This window comes from Protopterus annectens, chromosome 2.part1 (assembly GCF_019279795.1).
Source record: "Protopterus annectens isolate FY-2018-M chromosome 2.part1, PAN1.0, whole genome shotgun sequence".
Classification (NCBI taxonomy): Eukaryota; Metazoa; Chordata; order Ceratodontiformes; family Protopteridae; genus Protopterus; species Protopterus annectens.
In genome coordinates this window covers 1759494777-1759513727 of record NC_056729.1, presented here as the reverse complement: position 1 = coordinate 1759513727, position 18951 = coordinate 1759494777, and the positions used below count along the sequence as shown (strand labels likewise).

Genomic DNA, 18951 nt, shown 5'->3' with positions numbered 1-18951 from the left:
TCGAGGGATCGAGCCCTGGTAAGTAAAGAAAAAATGGGACTTTGAATGTGATTTTGTAGTGTAGAATGTGTTCATTGGTTAGAAATGTGAGATAGTGACCTGAAAGTAGTTATCGAGGGATCGATCCCTGGTATGTAAGGAAAGAATGGGACTTGGAATTTGATTTTGTAGTGTAGAATGTGTTCATTGGTTAGAAATGTCATATAGTGATCTGAAAGTAGTTATCGAGGGATCGATTCCTGGAAAGTAATGAAAGAATGAGTCTTTGAATGTGATTTTGTAGTGTAGAATGTGTTCATTGGTTAGAAATGTTAGATAGTGATCTGAAAGTAGTTATCGAGGGATCGATCCCTGTTAACTAAGGAAAGAATGGGACTTTGAATGTGATTTTGTACTGTTGAATGTGTTCATTGGTTAGAGATGTCAGATAGTGATCTGCAAGTATCGAGGATCGATCCCTGGTAAGTAAGGAAAGAATGAGACTTTGAATGTGATTTTGTAGTGTAGAATGTGTTCATTGGTTAGAAATGTCAGATAGTGATCTGAAATTAGTTATCGAGGGATCAATCCCTGGTAAGTAGGGAAAGAATAGGACTTTGAATGTGATTTTGTAGTGTAGAATGTGTTCATTGGTTAGAAATGTCAGATAGTGATCTGAAAGTAGTTATCGAGGGATCGAGCCCTGGTAAGTAAGCAAAGAATGGGACTTTGAATGTGATTTTGTAGTATAGAATGTGTTCATTGGATAGACATGTTAGATAGTGATCTGAAAGTAGTTATCGAGGGATTGATCCTTGGTAAGTAAGGAAAGAATGAGGCTTTGAATGTGATTTTGTAGTGTAGAATGTGTTCATTGGATAGAAATGTCAGATAGTGATCTGAAAGTAGTTATCGAGGGATCGGTCCCTGGTAAGTAAGGAAAGAATGGGACTTTGAATGTGATTTTATTTATTTATTTATTTATTTATTTATTTTATTTTACATTTGTTGACCGGGCTAGTCTAGCTGGATCAAAGTCCATTTTCAGTAGAGGCCCGGGGAGAAAAGCTCCACAGATAAAAGCAAGGTAAATTATAAACAAGTACAATACACTTATGAGACTGGCAATGAGCAAAATACAATGATATTAGTCCAGGTATGGTTGTACAAATCTAAGAAAAAGCAAATAATACCAACTATGCATTTAATACTTTCATACTTCTTTTTGAAGTTCAAATGTAATGGATAGTTATAAAAACATTAATTGTTAATTAATATTTTTTTTTTTTTTTTTAATTCATGTTTGAGAGTGGTAGTAACAATGTAATCATTAAGTCTTTATGTGATCAGAGAGAAACATTACAGAGTTGAATAAAGAAATATGAAAGTTGAAAGATGAGAGCAGGTTAGTCTGGATTGGTGCAAGAGCATAGCCAGAAATTGTTTAGATGTAAAAGAAGTTGTTTTTTAAAGTGAGGAAGAGTGGGTAGAGAGGAGATATGTGTGGGGAGGTTATTCCATATTTTACCAATTGCGTTTGAGAAAAGGCAGTTTCCTGCAGAATTTGTAATTCTAGTAGTGTTGACTTGTAGCTTTTCGGAGGAGCGTAGTTGTTTCAGGTTACAATAAGGAGTCAAGAGGTTGCTAAGGGCTGGTGTTTTTGATGGTTGATAAAGAATTTTGTGTGCTATTTGAAGTTGTTGATAGATAAGCTTGTTAGGAAGTTCCAACCAGTGTAATACTTTTAGGTTTAGACAGTGGTGGGTTCTATACTTAGATGCTGTGGCAAATCGAGCTATATTGTGGTAAGATGTAGTTAGTTTCCTAAGGTTACCTTTAGAGAGATGAGTGTAGATAGGGAAGCATACAGTAGGGTAGAGATAAGATGGGATTGTGCTAAGGTGGACCGTGCTTTGGGTGTAAGGAAGGGTTTGATTCTATACAGTGAGCCAATCTTTTATTCACTGCTTTTATTGTGTTATTGATGTGATAATCAAAATTAAGATTATTATCAATAGTAACACCTAGCAGTTTTGTAGTAGAGTCAGGGGAAATGTGGGAATTATCACTTGCAGTAATAGTGAAGTTTAGTTGAGTAGATTTGTGGGTAGGTGAGAATAGTAATAGCTTAGTTTTTTGGGGGTTCAAGAGAAGACATCTTTTTGAGAACCATTGTTCAACGGTTGAAAAGGTTGATTGGGTCAGTGACTGGAGTTCTATTTGAGAGGAAGCTGTACAAATTATGGTTGAATCATCTGCATATTGTATGCAGGTAGTGTTTTGGATAGATGATTGGAGATCATTAATAAAGACAGAAAATAAAAGTGGTCCTAGTATAGATCCTTGGGGTACTCCTAGAGATGGGTAGTAGAGTGGATAGAGAATTTTTCCAGAGTACTGCTTGTTGCCTGTTTTCAAGATAGGATGAAAACCAGGTTATTGAAGAGTAATCCAGGGCAATGTGTTCATTGGTTAGAAATGTCAGATTGTGATCTGAAAGTAGTTATCGAGGATTGATCCTTGGTAAGTAAGGAAAGAATGGGACTTTGAATGTGATTTTGTAGTGTAGAATGTGTTCATTGGTTAGAAATGTCAGATAGTGATCTGAAAGTAGTTATCGAGGGATCGAGCCCTGGTAAGTAAAGAAAAAATGGGACTTTGAATGTGATTTTGTAGTGTAGAATGTGTTCATTGGTTAGAAATGTGAGATAGTGACCTGAAAGTAGTTATCGAGGATCGATCCTGGTATGTAAGGAAAGAATGGGACTTGGAATTTGATTTTGTAGTGTAGAATGTGTTCATTGGTTAGAAATGTCATATAGTGATCTGAAAGTAGTTATCGAGGGATCGATTCCTGGAAAGTAATGAAAGAATGAGTCTTTGAATGTGATTTTGTAGTGTAGAATGTGTTCATTGGTTAGAAATGTTAGATAGTGATCTGAAAGTAGTTATCGAGGATCGATCCTGTTAACTAAGGAAAGAATGGGACTTTGAATGTGATTTTGTACTGTTGAATGTGTTCATTGGTTAGAGATGTCAGATAGTGATCTGCAAGTATCGAGGGATCGATCCCTGGTAAGTAAGGAAAGAATGAGACTTTGAATGTGATTTTGTAGTGTAGAATGTGTTCATTGGTTAGAAATGTCAGATAGTGATCTGAAATTAGTTATCGAGGGATCAATCCCTGGTAAGTAGGGAAAGAATAGGACTTTGAATGTGATTTTGTAGTGTAGAATGTGTTCATTGGTTAGAAATGTCAGATAGTGATCTGAAAGTAGTTATCGAGGGATCGAGCCCTGGTAAGTAAGCAAAGAATGGGACTTTGAATGTGATTTTGTAGTATAGAATGTGTTCATTGGATAGACATGTTAGATAGTGATCTGAAAGTAGTTATCGAGGATTGATCCTTGGTAAGTAAGGAAAGAATGAGGCTTTGAATGTGATTTTGTAGTGTAGAATGTGTTCATTGGATAGAAATGTCAGATAGTGATCTGAAAGTAGTTATCGAGGGATCGGTCCCTGGTAAGTAAGGAAAGAATGGGACTTTGAATGTGATTTTATTTATTTATTTATTTATTTATTTATTTTATTTTACATTTGTTGACCGGGCTAGTCTAGCTGGATCAAAGTCCATTTTCAGTAGAGGCCCGGGGAGAAAAGCTCCACAGATAAAAGCAAGGTAAATTATAAACAAGTACAATACACTTATGAGACTGGCAATGAGCAAAATACAATGATATTAGTCCAGGTATGGTTGTACAAATCTAAGAAAAAGCAAATAATACCAACTATGCATTTAATACTTTCATACTTCTTTTTGAAGTTCAAATGTAATGGATAGTTATAAAAACATTAATTGTTAATTAATAATTTTTTTTTTTTTTTAATTCATGTTTGAGAGTGGTAGTAACAATGTAATCATTAAGTCTTTATGTGATCAGAGAGAAACATTACAGAGTTGAATAAAGAAATATGAAAGTTGAAAGATGAGAGCAGGTTAGTCTGGATTGGTGCAAGAGCATAGCCAGAAATTGTTTAGATGTAAAAGAAGTTGTTTTTTAAAGTGAGGAAGAGTGGGTAGAGAGGAGATATGTGTGGGGAGGTTATTCCATATTTTACCAATTATGCGTTTGAGAAAAGGCAGTTTCCTGCAGAATTTGTAATTCTAGTAGTGTTGACTTGTAGCTTTTCGGAGGAGCGTAGTTGTTTCAGGTTACAATAAGGAGTCAAGAGGTTGCTAAGGGCTGGTGTTTTTGATGGTTGATAAAGAATTTTGTGTGCTATTTGAAGTTGTTGATAGATAAGCTTGTTAGGAAGTTCCAACCAGTGTAATACTTTTAGGTTTAGACAGTGGTGGGTTCTATACTTAGATGCTGTGGCAAATCGAGCTATATTGTGGTAAGATGTAGTTAGTTTCCTAAGGTTACCTTTAGAGAGATGAGTGTAGATAGGGGAAGCATACAGTAGGGTAGAGATAAGATGGGATTGTGCTAAGGTGGACCGTGCTTTGGGTGTAAGGAAGGGTTTGATTCTATACAGTGAGCCAATCTTTTATTCACTGCTTTTATTGTGTTATTGATGTGATAATCAAAATTAAGATTATTATCAATAGTAACACCTAGCAGTTTTGTAGTAGAGTCAGGGGAAATGTGGGAATTATCACTTGCAGTAATAGTGAAGTTTAGTTGAGTAGATTTGTGGGTAGGTGAGAATAGTAATAGCTTAGTTTTTTGGGGGTTCAAGAGAAGACATCTTTTTGAGAACCATTGTTCAACGGTTGAAAAGGTTGATTGGGTCAGTGACTGGAGTTCTATTTGAGAGGAAGCTGTACAAATTATGGTTGAATCATCTGCATATTGTATGCAGGTAGTGTTTTGGATAGATGATTGGAGATCATTAATAAAGACAGAAAATAAAAGTGGTCCTAGTATAGATCCTTGGGGTACTCCTAGAGATGGGTAGTAGAGTGGATAGAGAATTTTTCCAGAGTACTGCTTGTTGCCTGTTTTCAAGATAGGATGAAAACCAGGTTATTGAAGAGTAATCCAGGGCAATGTGTTCATTGGTTAGAAATGTCAGATTGTGATCTGAAAGTAGTTATCGAGGGATTGATCCTTGGTAAGTAAGGAAAGAATGGGACTTTGAATGTGATTTTGTAGTGTAGAATGTGTTCATTGGTTAGAAATGTCAGATAGTGATCTGAAAGTAGTTATCGAGGGATCGAGCCCTGGTAAGTAAAGAAAAAATGGGACTTTGAATGTGATTTTGTAGTGTAGAATGTGTTCATTGGTTAGAAATGTGAGATAGTGACCTGAAAGTAGTTATCGAGGGATCGATCCCTGGTATGTAAGGAAAGAATGGGACTTGGAATTTGATTTTGTAGTGTAGAATGTGTTCATTGGTTAGAAATGTCATATAGTGATCTGAAAGTAGTTATCGAGGGATCGATTCCTGGAAAGTAATGAAAGAATGAGTCTTTGAATGTGATTTTGTAGTGTAGAATGTGTTCATTGGTTAGAAATGTTAGATAGTGATCTGAAAGTAGTTATCGAGGGATCGATCCCTGTTAACTAAGGAAAGAATGGGACTTTGAATGTGATTTTGTACTGTTGAATGTGTTCATTGGTTAGAGATGTCAGATAGTGATCTGCAAGTATCGAGGGATCGATCCCTGGTAAGTAAGGAAAGAATGAGACTTTGAATGTGATTTTGTAGTGTAGAATGTGTTCATTGGTTAGAAATGTCAGATAGTGATCTGAAATTAGTTATCGAGGGATCAATCCCTGGTAAGTAGGGAAAGAATAGGACTTTGAATGTGATTTTGTAGTGTAGAATGTGTTCATTGGTTAGAAATGTCAGATAGTGATCTGAAAGTAGTTATCGAGGGATCGAGCCCTGGTAAGTAAGCAAAGAATGGGACTTTGAATGTGATTTTGTAGTATAGAATGTGTTCATTGGATAGACATGTCAGATAGTGATCTGAAAGTAGTTATCGAGGGATCGAGCCCTGGTAAGTAAGCAAAGAATGGGACTTTGAATGTGATTTTGTAGTGTAGAATGTGTTCATTGGTTAGAAATGTCAGATAGTGATCTGAAAGTAGTTATCGAGGGATCGAGCCCTGGTAAGTAAGCAAAGAATGGGACTTTGAATGTGATTTTGTAGTATAGAATGTGTTCATTGGATAGACATGTCAGATAGTGATCTGAAAGTAGTTATCGAGGGATCGAGCCCTGGTAAGTAAGCAAAGAATGGGACTTTGAATGTGATTTTGTAGTGTAGAATGTGTTCATTGGTTAGAAATGTCAGATAGTGATCTGAAAGTAGTTATCGAGGGATCGATTCCTGGAAAGTAATGAAAGAATGAGACTTTGAATGTGATTTTGTAGTGTAGAATGTGTTCATTGGTTAGAAATGTTAGATAGTGATCTGAAAGTAGTTATCGAGGGATCGATCCCTGTTAACTAAGGAAAGAATGGGACTTTGAATGTGATTTTGTACTGTTGAATGTGTTCATTGGTTAGAGATGTCAGATAGTGATCTGCAAGTATCGAGGGATCGATCCCTGGTAAGTAAGGAAAGAATGAGACTTTGAATGTGATTTTGTAGTGTAGAATGTGTTCATTGGTTACAAATGTCAGATAGTGATCTGAAAGTAGTTATCGAGGGATTGATCCTTGGTAAGTAAGGAAAGAATGGGACTTTGAATGTGATTTTGTAGTGTAGAATGTGTTCATTGGTTACAAATGTCAGATAGTGATCTGAAAGTAGTTATCGAGGGATCGATCCCTCGTAAGTAGGGAAAGAATGAGGCTTTGAATGTGATTTGGTAGTGTAGAATGTGTTTATTGGTTAGAAATGTCAGATAGTGATCTGAAAGTAGCTATCGAGGAATCGATACCTGGTAAGTAAGGAAAGAATGAGGCTTTGGATGTGATTTTGTAGTGTAGAATGTGTTCATTGGTTAAAAATGTCAGATAGTGATCTGAAATTAGTTATCGAGGGATCGATCCCTGGTAAGTAGGGAAAGAATGGGACTTTGAATGTGATTTTGTAGTGTAGAATGCGTTCATTGGTTAGAAATCTAAGATAGTGATCTGAAAGTAGTTATCGAGGGATCGAGCCCTAGTAAGTAAGGAAAGAAGGCGACTTTGAATTAGATTTTGTAGTGTAGAATGTGTTCATTGGTTAGAAATGTCAGATAGTGATCTGAAAGTAGTTATCGAGGGATCGATCCCTGTTAAGTAAGGAAGGAATGGGACTTTGATTGTGATTTTTTAGTGTAGAATGTGTTCATTGGTTAGAAATCTCAGATAGTGATCTGAAAGTAGCTATCGAGGGATCGATCCCTGTTAAGTAAGGAAGGAATGGGATTTTGAATGAGATTTTGTAGTGTAGAATGTGTTCATTGGTTAGAAATGTCAGATAGTGATCTGAAAGTAGTTATCGCGGGATCGAGCCCTGGTAAGTAAGGGAAGAATGGGATTTTGAATGAGATTTTGTAGTGTAGAATGTGTTCATTGGTTAGAAATGTCAGATAGTGATCTGAAAGTAGTTATCGCGGGATCGAGCCCTGGTAAGTAAGGAAAGAATGGGACTTTGAATGTGATTTTGTAGTGTAGAATGTGTTTATTGGTTAGAAATGTCAGATAGTGATCTGAAAGTAGCTATCGAGGAATCGATACCTGGTAAGTAAGGAAAGAATGAGGCTTTGAATGTGATTTTGTAGTGTAGAATGTGTTCATTGGTTAAAAATGTCAGATAGTGATCTGAAATTAGTTATCGAGGGATCGATCCCTGGTAAGTAGGGAAAGAATGGGACTTTGAATGTGATTTTGTAGTGTAGAATGCGTTCATTGGTTAGAAATCTAAGATAGTGATCTGAAAGTAGTTATCGAGGGATCGAGCCCTAGTAAGTAAGGAAAGAAGGCGACTTTGAATTAGATTTTGTAGTGTAGAATGTGTTCATTGGTTAGAAATGTCAGATAGTGATCTGAAAGTAGTTATCGAGGGATCGATCCCTGTTAAGTAAGGAAGGAATGGGACTTTGATTGTGATTTTTTAGTGTAGAATGTGTTCATTGGTTAGAAATCTCAGATAGTGATCTGAAAGTAGCTATCGAGGGATCGATCCCTGTTAAGTAAGGAAGGAATGGGATTTTGAATGAGATTTTGTAGTGTAGAATGTGTTCATTGGTTAGAAATGTCAGATAGTGATCTGAAAGTAGTTATCGCGGGATCGAGCCCTGGTAAGTAAGGGAAGAATGGGATTTTGAATGTGATTTTGTAGCGTAGAATGTGTTCAATGGTTAGAAATGTCAGATAGTGATCTGAAAGTAGTTATCGAGGGATTGATCCCTGGTAAGTAAGGAAAGAATGGGACTTTGAATGTGATTTTGTAGTGTAGAATGTGTTCATTGGCTAGAAATGTCAGATAGTGATCTGAAATTAGTTATCGAGGGATTGATCCCTGGTAAGTAAGGAAAGAATGGGACTTTGAATGTGATTTTGTAGTGTAGAATGTGTTCATTGGTTAAAAATGTCAGACAGTGATCTGAAAGTAGTTATCGAGGGATCGATCCCTGGTAAGTAAGGAAAGAATAAGACTTTGAATGTTATTTGGTAGTGCAGAATGTGTTCATTGGGTAGAAATGTCAGATAGTGATCTGAAAGTAGTTTAGAGGGATCGATCCCTGGTAAGTAGGGAAAGAATGGGACTTTGAATGTGATTTTGTAGTGTAGAATGCGTTCATTGGTTAGAAATCTAAGATAGTGATCTGAAAGTACACACCTCAAAAAACAAACGCTGCAGTATAACAAACTTCACCAAAGATAGCAGCCACACCAGTCCAGTAGTTAAGGCAATAAGGCTCACAATCAGGCAAAAATCCAACCAGGTTTATTAACGTGTCAAAAATATTGCAGAAGTACACTCCACACACGTTTTCGTCGATATAAAAGACTTCATCAGATACAACAAATCCTTCATTCAACAAGTTTAAATACTATAGCAAACCACTAATTAATAAATTAACAGATCATTAATTAAACATTTAAAGCAAAAGCCACATAAAATCACCTATTCCAACAAATGGGGATACCAATACATTAAAATATAACTGGTACATCCTAAACTACAGAAGCACTAAACTAAAAACATAAATACATAACTGTATTCATTTGCTAATATAAATCTAAAAATAAATTATACAAATAATGCAAATAAAAACAACTTAAACACTATGAGTTAAATGTAATGTGCCTTGATTTTTAAAAAAGGAACAATGGAAATGGATTCGTTAAGGCCAGGGGGTCTATTGGCCTCCAACAAAATCTGCCAGTAGGTTTCTTTATGGGCCAAACGTGCCTCCCAGGGACCCCCCCTAATGTCTTTAGGAACCACATCCAAAACAAAAAACAAAAACTTGGCATTGTTACATATGGTAGTATGCTTATACAGGGCACTAGTAATTTTGCACTTAGAGATGTCATAGATGTGCTCATAAATGCGCCTAGAAAATAACCTTTCGGTTTTGCCAACGTAAAACGCTGGACATTGTTGGCATATAGCCAAATAAACCAAGCCAGCAGTTTTACAGTTGTAATGACCCCTGACCTTAATGTCCCTGCCTCTACTTTCCACAAACACATGGCTAGCTTGAAGTATATACTTACAAGAGGAGCAATGACCACACTTAAAGACCCCCACATTGGGTCTAGAGTGCAAGGTAGGGACATGTTGTTGCTCCAAAGTCTTTTTAATATTTGTACCCCTCCTAAACACAGTTTTAACATCCTTACCCTTAAACGTATCCAAGTCGGTCAACTCCTTAAAGGTGTCCCATTCCCGTTCCACAATACTTCTTATGTGGGAGGCATTTCCACTAAACTGTGTAATGAAGGTAAAACTACCTACAAACTGGTCAGTTTTACTATTGGTATTGCTACCTAGGGTGTTACCACCAGACCCACCCAAAATAGGAGCAAATCTGGAAGATCTAGCTGAAGTAACCTCCTCTTCAACGGTCTTAATCAAGGATACAGGGTAACCCCTTTCTAAAAACAATTTTTGTAGTGTGCCACATTCTTGCTGATAATCCACATCTAGGGAAGTCATCCTGGAAATACGAACGTATTGCCCCTTAACTATCCCCCTCTTTTGAAAATTGGGGTGTGAACTCTGATAATGTAAGTATCCATTGGAAAATGTGGGTTTACGATAAATACTAGATTTAAACCCACCATCAACCGTGGTAAGTGTTACATCCAAATAGTTGACACTGTGCTGGGAAATATGATGTGTGAACCTTAGGAAATTGGTGGTGGTATGAATATACTGAATAAATTTCCCAATATCCGCCACGGCACCTGTCCAAAAGATACAAACATCGTCTAGAAATCTAACATAAAAGTTCCAAGAGTTGGAAATAGGGCTATCCAGAATAAACTTCTTTTCCCAAATGTGCATAATAATATCAGCATAGGTAGGTGCACAATTTGCCCCCATTGACACGCCTGTTTTTTGGTGGAAATATTCCCCAGAAAAGAACACAAAATTGTTCTTTAAAACTGTTCCCATTAACTCAGTGATGGCATGCACATCATTATTAGTAATATTGGGGCATTCCCAAAGGGCCTCCTCTAACCATTCAAGACCTAATTCGTGGGGAATAACAGAAAAAAGATCCACCACGTCAATGGTCAAAAATACCATATTAGGTACAAATAGTTCCGATGTTACTTGACGCAAAAAGGCCCAGGAATCTTTTAAAATGTATTCTTCCCTACCCCATATTTCTTTCAATTTCCAATCCAAAAATTTGGATATAGGATGTGTTTTAGAACCTTGGGAGGCCACTATGGGCCTTAAAGGGGGGTCAATGGGGTCTTTGTGCACCTTGGGAATCCCAAAAATGGATGGTATTCTGGGGTCTGAATTAGAAAGGAAGGTGTAAACCGGGAAATCAATAACCTCTTGGTCTAATAAGTCCTGAACAACTAGATCAATCTTATGATAAGAAATATGGATTTCGTTCAGGGAGGCAGAGGTGTATTTCTGATGGTCATGAAGGATGTCATACATTTTACCTTGGTAAACCAAACTATCCATAATGACCGTCCCCCCACCCTTGTCAGGTTCCATAACCCTAAGGGTGGGGTCACCCCTAAGATTTTCAAGTAACAATCTCTCCTCTTGGGTTAGATTAACCCCAGAACGGTCCTTACCCAACTCCCTCCTAAACCTACCCTCGATCCTTTTCTCAAAATTTTTGAGTTGTGGGTGAAGAGGGGGATTGAAGGTACTAGATCTCTTCAGAAAAAAAACCAGGAGTGGCATTTGAATTACCCAGTAGATGTTCCAAATTTAGTTTTCGGGTAAAAAGCTTAAAGTCCAGGATAGCTGATATTAAATTACTAGATTTCTTAGGCACATACTTAAACCCTTTTGTAAATAACTGAAAACAACAATCTGATATACCAAAATCACTATAGTTATAAATGTGGTAATTGTTACAAGAATGTAAAGTGTAGTTTCCCAAAGGAGTGACAACATGTTCATGGTTTCTTACCAGTGCTGTCTCTGATTTCTCTTCCATCCTCGAGTGTATCCCCCCTTCCCCCCTCTCTGTAACGGAGGGGCCCGATCTAAAGGGTGGAAATTGTTATGGGATTGTTGCCCTTGTTGGCGAATACGTTCGGACCTGCGCAAAGCTGGCTCATCCTCACCCATTAATTCAGTGAAATCACCATGTGGTGATATAATATCCCTCTGTTCCAATGGAACCTCTCTAGGGGGACTATCAAGGGAAGGTCCAAAATCATGCTCATGATGGTAAAATGGTTTAAAGGGAGGCGGATTAGGATATTGGCGTCCTTGTTCGTATTCTAACAAGTCCCTTCTTAACTTTTTATACTTGCGATTCAACACTGTCTCACAATGCATATCTATGTCCCTTCTAATTTCACTACATTTGTTGGAATTAAACAATAAATCATCAGACATTTTTTTAAAATATACCGCAATATCTTGCTGTAGAATGCACAATTCTTCATTATTCTTTTTAATTATAGCTTTTACAATGCTGCGCCCACATTGATCAAAGGCCTCTATGAGGTCCTTGTGAAAGGGGCTGCCTGCCATAACCTGATTAGGGTATTTAAATACCCGCAAACCTTTGGGTACAGTACCTTTATTTAAGTTTTCCATCAAATACAAATTGTCCAACTCAAGTGTCCGATACCGATAGAGTGCGTTCTCAAAACGCCGTTCCAATTCCGAATAAGCAACGCCATTAGCACCACGGCCCTGAAAATGCTCCTCAAAAAGAAATTTAGGTTTAACCTTAAACCATTCATTGAAGGAGGTAGAGGAATGATTATTCTCGTGACGTCCGTCAGGTTGTGCAGCAAAAATGGGCGAAGATGCAGTTTGATGGAAAACAGCTGGCGTGTTGTTGAAGTCGGTAGCAGAAGCACGTACACCATGTACGTTCTCTCTCGGTCGGACTACACCATCACAAGATTGTAGAATGGGTGCATTTCTCTGGTTGGAATCAACCAACCTAGGGGAATTACGTTGCTCTTGTAATAGAGCCTGAATACCCGTTCCCAAAGGAGTCAAAAGATTAATCAAAGTTGTTAACTGGCCCGTGAGCCGAGATAGTCCGTCCATTTCGGACCCGGACAGTTCCACAGGGAAATTCCTCTGTTGTCCTTGCCCTGGAGACACCACCGGACTAGCAGCCATAACGAACACACCTCAAAAAACAAACGCTGCAGTATAACAAACTTCACCAAAGATAGCAGCCACACCAGTCCAGTAGTTAAGGCAATAAGGCTCACAATCAGGCAAAAATCCAACCAGGTTTATTAACGTGTCAAAAATATTGCAGAAGTACACTCCACACACGTTTTCGTCGATATAAAAGACTTCATCAGATACAACAAATCCTTCATTCAACAAGTTTAAATACTATAGCAAACCACTAATTAATAAATTAACAGATCATTAATTAAACATTTAAAGCAAAAGCCACATAAAATCACCTATTCCAACAAATGGGGATACCAATACATTAAAATATAACTGGTACATCCTAAACTACAGAAGCACTAAACTAAAAACATAAATACATAACTGTATTCATTTGCTAATATAAATCTAAAAATAAATTATACAAATAATGCAAATAAAAACAACTTAAACACTATAAGTTAAATGTAATGTGCCTTGATTAGAATTGCCTTGCGTAGAATGTGTTCAATGGTTAGAAATGTCAGATAGTGATCTGAAAGTAGTTATCGAGGGATTGAGCCCTAGTAAGTAAGGAAAGAAGGCGACTTTGAATGTGATTTTGTAGTGTAGAATGTGTTCATTGGTTAGAAATCTCAGATAGTGATCTGAAAGTAGTTATCGAGGGATCGATTCCTGGAAAGTAATGAAAGAATGAGACTTTGAATGTGATTTTGTAGTGTAGAATGTGTTCATTGGTTAGAAATGTCAGATAGTGATCTGAAAGTAGTTATCGCGGGATCGAGCCCTGGTAAGTAAGGAAAGAATGAGGCTTTGAATGTGATTATGTAGTGTAGAATGTGTTCATTGGTTAGAAATGTCAGATAGTGATCTGAAAGTAGTTATCGAGGGATCGATCCCTGGTAAGTAAGGAAAGAATGGGACTTTGAATGTGATTTTGTAGCGTAGAATGTGTTCAATGGTTAGAAATGTCAGATAGTGATCTGAAAGTAGTTATCGAGGGATCAATCCCTGGTAAGTAAGGAAAGAATGAGGCTTTGAATGTGATTTTGTAGTGTAGAATGTGTTCATTGGTTAGAAATGTCAGATAGTGATCTGAAAGTAGTTATCGAGGGATCGATCCCTGGTAAGTAAGGAAAGAATGAGGCTTTGAATGTGATTTTGTAGTATAGAATGTGTTCATTGGATAGACATGTCAGATAGTGATCTGAAAGTAGTTATCGAGGGATCGATCCCTCGTAAGTAAGGAAAGAATGAGGCTTTGAATGTGATTTTGTAGTGTAGAATGTGTTCATTGGTTAGAAATGTCAGATAGTGATCTGAAAGTAAGTCGAGGGATCGATCCCTGGTAAGTAAGGAAAGAATGGGACTTTGAATGTGATTTTGTAGTGTAGAATGTGTTCATTGGTTAGAAATGTCAGATAGTGATCTGAAAGTAGTTATCGAGGGATCAATCCCTGGTAAGTAGGGAAAGAATAGGACTTTGAATGTGATTTTGTAGTGTAGAATGTGTTCATTGGTTAGAAATGTTAGATAGTGATCTGAAAGTAGTTATCGAGGGATCGATCCCTGTTAACTAAGGAAAGAATGGGACTTTGAATGTGATTTTGTACTGTTGAATGTGTTCATTGGTTAGAGATGTCAGATAGTGATCTGCAAGTATCGAGGGATCGATCCCTGGTAAGTAAGGAAAGAATGAGACTTTGAATGTGATTTTGTAGTGTAGAATGTGTTCATTGGTTACAAATGTCAGATAGTGATCTGAAAGTAGTTATCGAGGGATCGATCCCTGGTAAGTAAGGAAAGAATGAGGCTTTGAATGTGATTTTGTAGTGTAGAATGTGTTCATTGGTTAAAAATGTCAGAGAGTGATCTGAAAGTAGTTATCGAGGGATCGATCCCTGGTAAGTAAGGAAAGAATGAGACTTTGAATGTGATTTTGTAGTGTAGAATGTGTTCATTGGTTAGAAATGTCAGATAGTGATCTGAAAGTAGTTATCAAGGGATCGATCCCTGGTACGTAAGGAAAGAATGAGACTTTGAATGTGATTTTGTAGTGTAGAATATGTTCATTGGTTAGAAATGTCAGATAGTGATCTGAAAGTAGTTATTGAGGGATCGATCCCTGGTAAGTAAGGAAAGAATGGGACTTTGAATGTGATAAAAGTGATCATGAGTTAAGGAAGTTAGGTAGGTAGAGAGCAGTTGCGCTTCCAACTATGGCAAGGGTAGGATGGAGCTGGGTTTTGAAGGGTTCAAAGTTTTCAGTTTTTCGTAGAGATGGAGGGAGAGAGTTGCATTTTTTGGCTAAGGTAAAGGATAGAAGTAGCTGGCCAGTGGGGCGGTTTGGTTTATACATGGAGATTTGGTTTTGGTGGGTAGATCTTAGGGGTTTGTAAGGGGTGTGTGAAGGTAAGATGTTAGCAAGTGCTGGACATGTATTAGGTTTCAAAATAAGCTTGTGGGCTGTACAGAGTTGGAGGTAGTCCAGGTAATTGGGACGTTCTAGCCATTACAGCTGGTGGAGAGGTATACAGTGGTCAGTAGAGTATTTGGATGAAGTTGCAAACCTTGAGATGTTATTGTAGCAGGCTTGCAGTTAGAAGACTTGGAGGAAGATAGATTGGTTAGTAAGGGAGCACCATACATCAGAGAGGGTAGTAAGTAGGTTGAGGCAAGGGTCTGTTTAGTTGAGGGGGAGAAGAAGTGTGAGTTTCTGTACAGCATGCCAAGTTTCTGATGGGTTTTCTTAATATTTAGTTGAATATGGGTATCAAATTTTAGTTGCTCATCAATAGTAACTTCAAGAAGTTTGGCAAAAGGAACAATTTCTATAGTGGAGTTAGCATGGCTGGTAATTTTGAAGGAGGTTTTGTCACGGGGGATGGATTTTGGTGGGAAGAGAATAGTAGGATTGTAGATTTGTTGGAATTTAGGGAGAGATGATTTTGAAGCATCCATTTCTCAGTAGTTGAGAAAGCAGATTGAGTTTTAGTTTGGAGCTGAAGGAGAGTGGAGGCAGAGCAGACCAGTGTTGAGTTATCTGCATATTGTACTATTCTGTTCTATGCGGACAAACTAAAAGCCCTATCTCTTTACATTGCCTCCTACCGGCTATTAAAGTGTGGCCTATGCCTGCCCTGCAAGTCACTCAAAAATCCAGTCCTAATGGAGTTGCTACACATCTATCAAACAGCACAAGGGTCACCTGATCTAGGTATCTAAACTTAGTCAGTGACTCAAACAAGACATACTGGAGAGACAGAAGAGATTGACCCTTCTCTGGAATAGGCTTTTTATTCATGTTACGCAGAGCCCTTCCCTGGCTTTGTTTAAACACAGTTTAAATCAGTGGACGAAGAAATCACAAATTCACACCTGGGGTAGCACCTATGTTCCTTATGGTCAGGGCCAATCTGTAAGATACTCAAGGTATAGACACAAACCCATGTTATCCTTTTGCCCCTAGCGGCCAAATGTTGGGTAAAATCTGGTTATATTGGCTAGGCTGGTAAGGGCTCTTAAGCCATAACCCTAGTAATCTCCTATGAACCTATGAACTGTTACTATCCTCTGAATTTATTCAATGAAGCCAGTTCCTCTTTCCTTCCAGGGTATCCAGGGAAACAAATAATACTTCAGGTGAAGTTTTATCAGTGTCCTACAGCATGTGGTTTCATTACATCAGCCTCTCTCCAAACCACTCACCTTACTATGCAGAACAATATTTTAGCATTTACAAAAATGACTCTCCTTTACTGTTTCTCTTGATTTACATTTAGTGAGATCCCAGCTTCTTCCACATATGTCCCTGAACCCTGACTATTCATCTACGGTGATTCAAATACATCTAGAGTGTGATTCAAATAATGCAGTGTTTAAATTTGCACAGTTCAACACACATACAGCAGCTCTCTGTACTTTCCAAGCTTACATAGGTCTTTCTGAAGGTTCCACCTCTAGCCATCTTCTGTTCCTTAAACAATTTAAAGCATTTATATATTGAAAAATACTAAACCAGCACTGACCCGACCAGTGTACTACTAGTTACTGTTCTACCCTTTGAAAGTGTCCTTCCCAGCATTTCCTGTTTCCTCCCTGTCAGCATTCATGCATTCATCACACCATCCTTCAGCCCATTCAACAATGTCACGTGGAAGACCTTGCAAAATGCTGAAATCAAGATACAACTCATGCAGCAGTCCCTTCATATATGTGTCCTTCACTACCTAGTCATTAAAAAGGAAATTGATTTGTCTGAAATCTTGCCAGATCATAAAACTGCGTTGGTTCACATCAATCAAACAGCTTTAAAGGACTGTACTACTGTTGCTCACTTTCAGTCCTGAGGTACCACTTGTAATGTTACAGCAATGCTATACAGTCTGCCAGCTGCCCACCTACCCTTCTGCCTCGCTAGTGAGGACCTCGGCTGGAATATCATTAGGCCTATAAGATCCATCATTTCTCATAACTGCTCATTGACTTAGTGCACGTCCTGCGGGATGCTTCCCATCTCTGCACTTCTTTTCGCTTGATCTATTTCCCTTACGTTGCATTGCAGTGCAAGCTATTTTATTTTTAATTGTATAAAAACATTGCTCTCTTTCTGATATTTATCCTGTTGTAACAGTACTGATAGTGGTTTCAACAAATAAATATCAAAGTAAATAAAAGCTAAGTACATGAGATAAATACATTGAAATGCAGATAGAGCTCACACCACCAATGCCAAAGAAAAGGTAAGAGAAAAAGCAAATAAAAACAAATAAATAAATACATTATTTATGAATGGGGCTGGACATCCTGCATGGTAACTTGTTGTAGTCACCTGCAAGATTACTACAGCTTAAGAGTGAGAGATAGAGTGAGACAGAGAGAGATACATCTGAACACTCAGAAGGCATAATCCAAAACAGAAAGTGAACCTTCACATACGTCTTGGAGAAAAAGCATCCTGTCTGAAACAACAGTTACCTGTACAATTATACTAAAAGACAGAAGGGAACACACAAATGCAGCTCACACAGCTATGAAAGCTAAGTTCTACAGTAGTTTTCTTAACTGTTGGGAAAGCAATTTCTTATGTTACAAAAAGCCAGGGGCATATTACTGGCATGGACAGGCGGCAGAAAGAAATGTGTTTTTAATTCTGATGCTGTCGTTTGCTGATCTGTATTGGCTAGTTTAACTACCTAGCATATGATACCCCACATTGTCAGTTGAAGCAGGAATTCTTAACCACGGTTAATATCTGGTCTTGTGCTATAGAAGTTTTTAACTGGTATGTTTTTTTCACGATAATGGATCATAATCAACGCACTCCATGTACTACGTCAGAACTATAAAGACATCATTAGCACCATCCATAACAGCATTTCTTATTTTATTGTATTCTAATTTATACATAGCATACATCACAGCCAGTTTCATTTTAACTGCTTCTTCAGGAGAAAGCTCAATAGAGTTGATAGATACTGACTCTGCAGTCATTGACAATGCACCAAAAATGTTTTTTACCTCACAATTCTTTTGTCTGGATCTTGTGAGGCACTGTGTCAAAACATCTCCATTTTTCATAGGAAAATTGCACATGTTCTATGATACCTAGTAGGAGTAGTTTGCAGATAATTATTTACACCATTTCATGTGTTTTACCAGGATCCTTCTTGCTGAGTTTTTCTAGTGTTTCCCCTCACTCCCTCATCCTGTAGTGTTTTAAGAGCTTTTAAGGCACAATACTTTAGAGTAACCCCTGGTGTCCAGTGTTTCCACCACACCCCAATCTTCGTAGTGTATTAAGAGCTGTAAAGGCACAGGACTTTAAAGCAATCCCTGGTGTCTAATGTTTCCCCCGTCCCTGACTCCTGTAGTATTTTAAGTGCCATTAAGCACAACACTGCATAGTAATCCTTGATGCCTCATGTTCCTCTGGCCCCCCATCACCCCATTCTGCTGTAAGCTCCGTTATGGCATGAGAGCAGTTACCCCTAGTGCCTACCCTTGCATACATTCACGAGTGCATCTCCTAACCCTAACTTACCAATAACCTCCCTAGTACTGACTAAAAGGCTATGGTCACCGCCATAGTGTGGAAGGAGTGGCTGTACTAACCGACATGGCCAAGCAATTCTATGAAGTGCTCAGCTCATATATGTCTTCCTGGAGGTCATTCCAGGGATAAAGAGCACATGGCTAATTACCTCATGTCTCTCTCCCAG

The 18951-nt window shown here is 38.0% G+C and overlaps 1 protein-coding gene across 1 annotated transcript in view; it reads right to left on the bottom strand.

Moving 5' to 3' along the window:
- The window catches only part of DISP3 (dispatched RND transporter family member 3), a 2757501-nt gene that overhangs the window by 1048972 nt on the left and 1689578 nt on the right, over positions 1-18951 (bottom strand). The gene's annotated exons all lie outside the window — the stretch shown is intronic.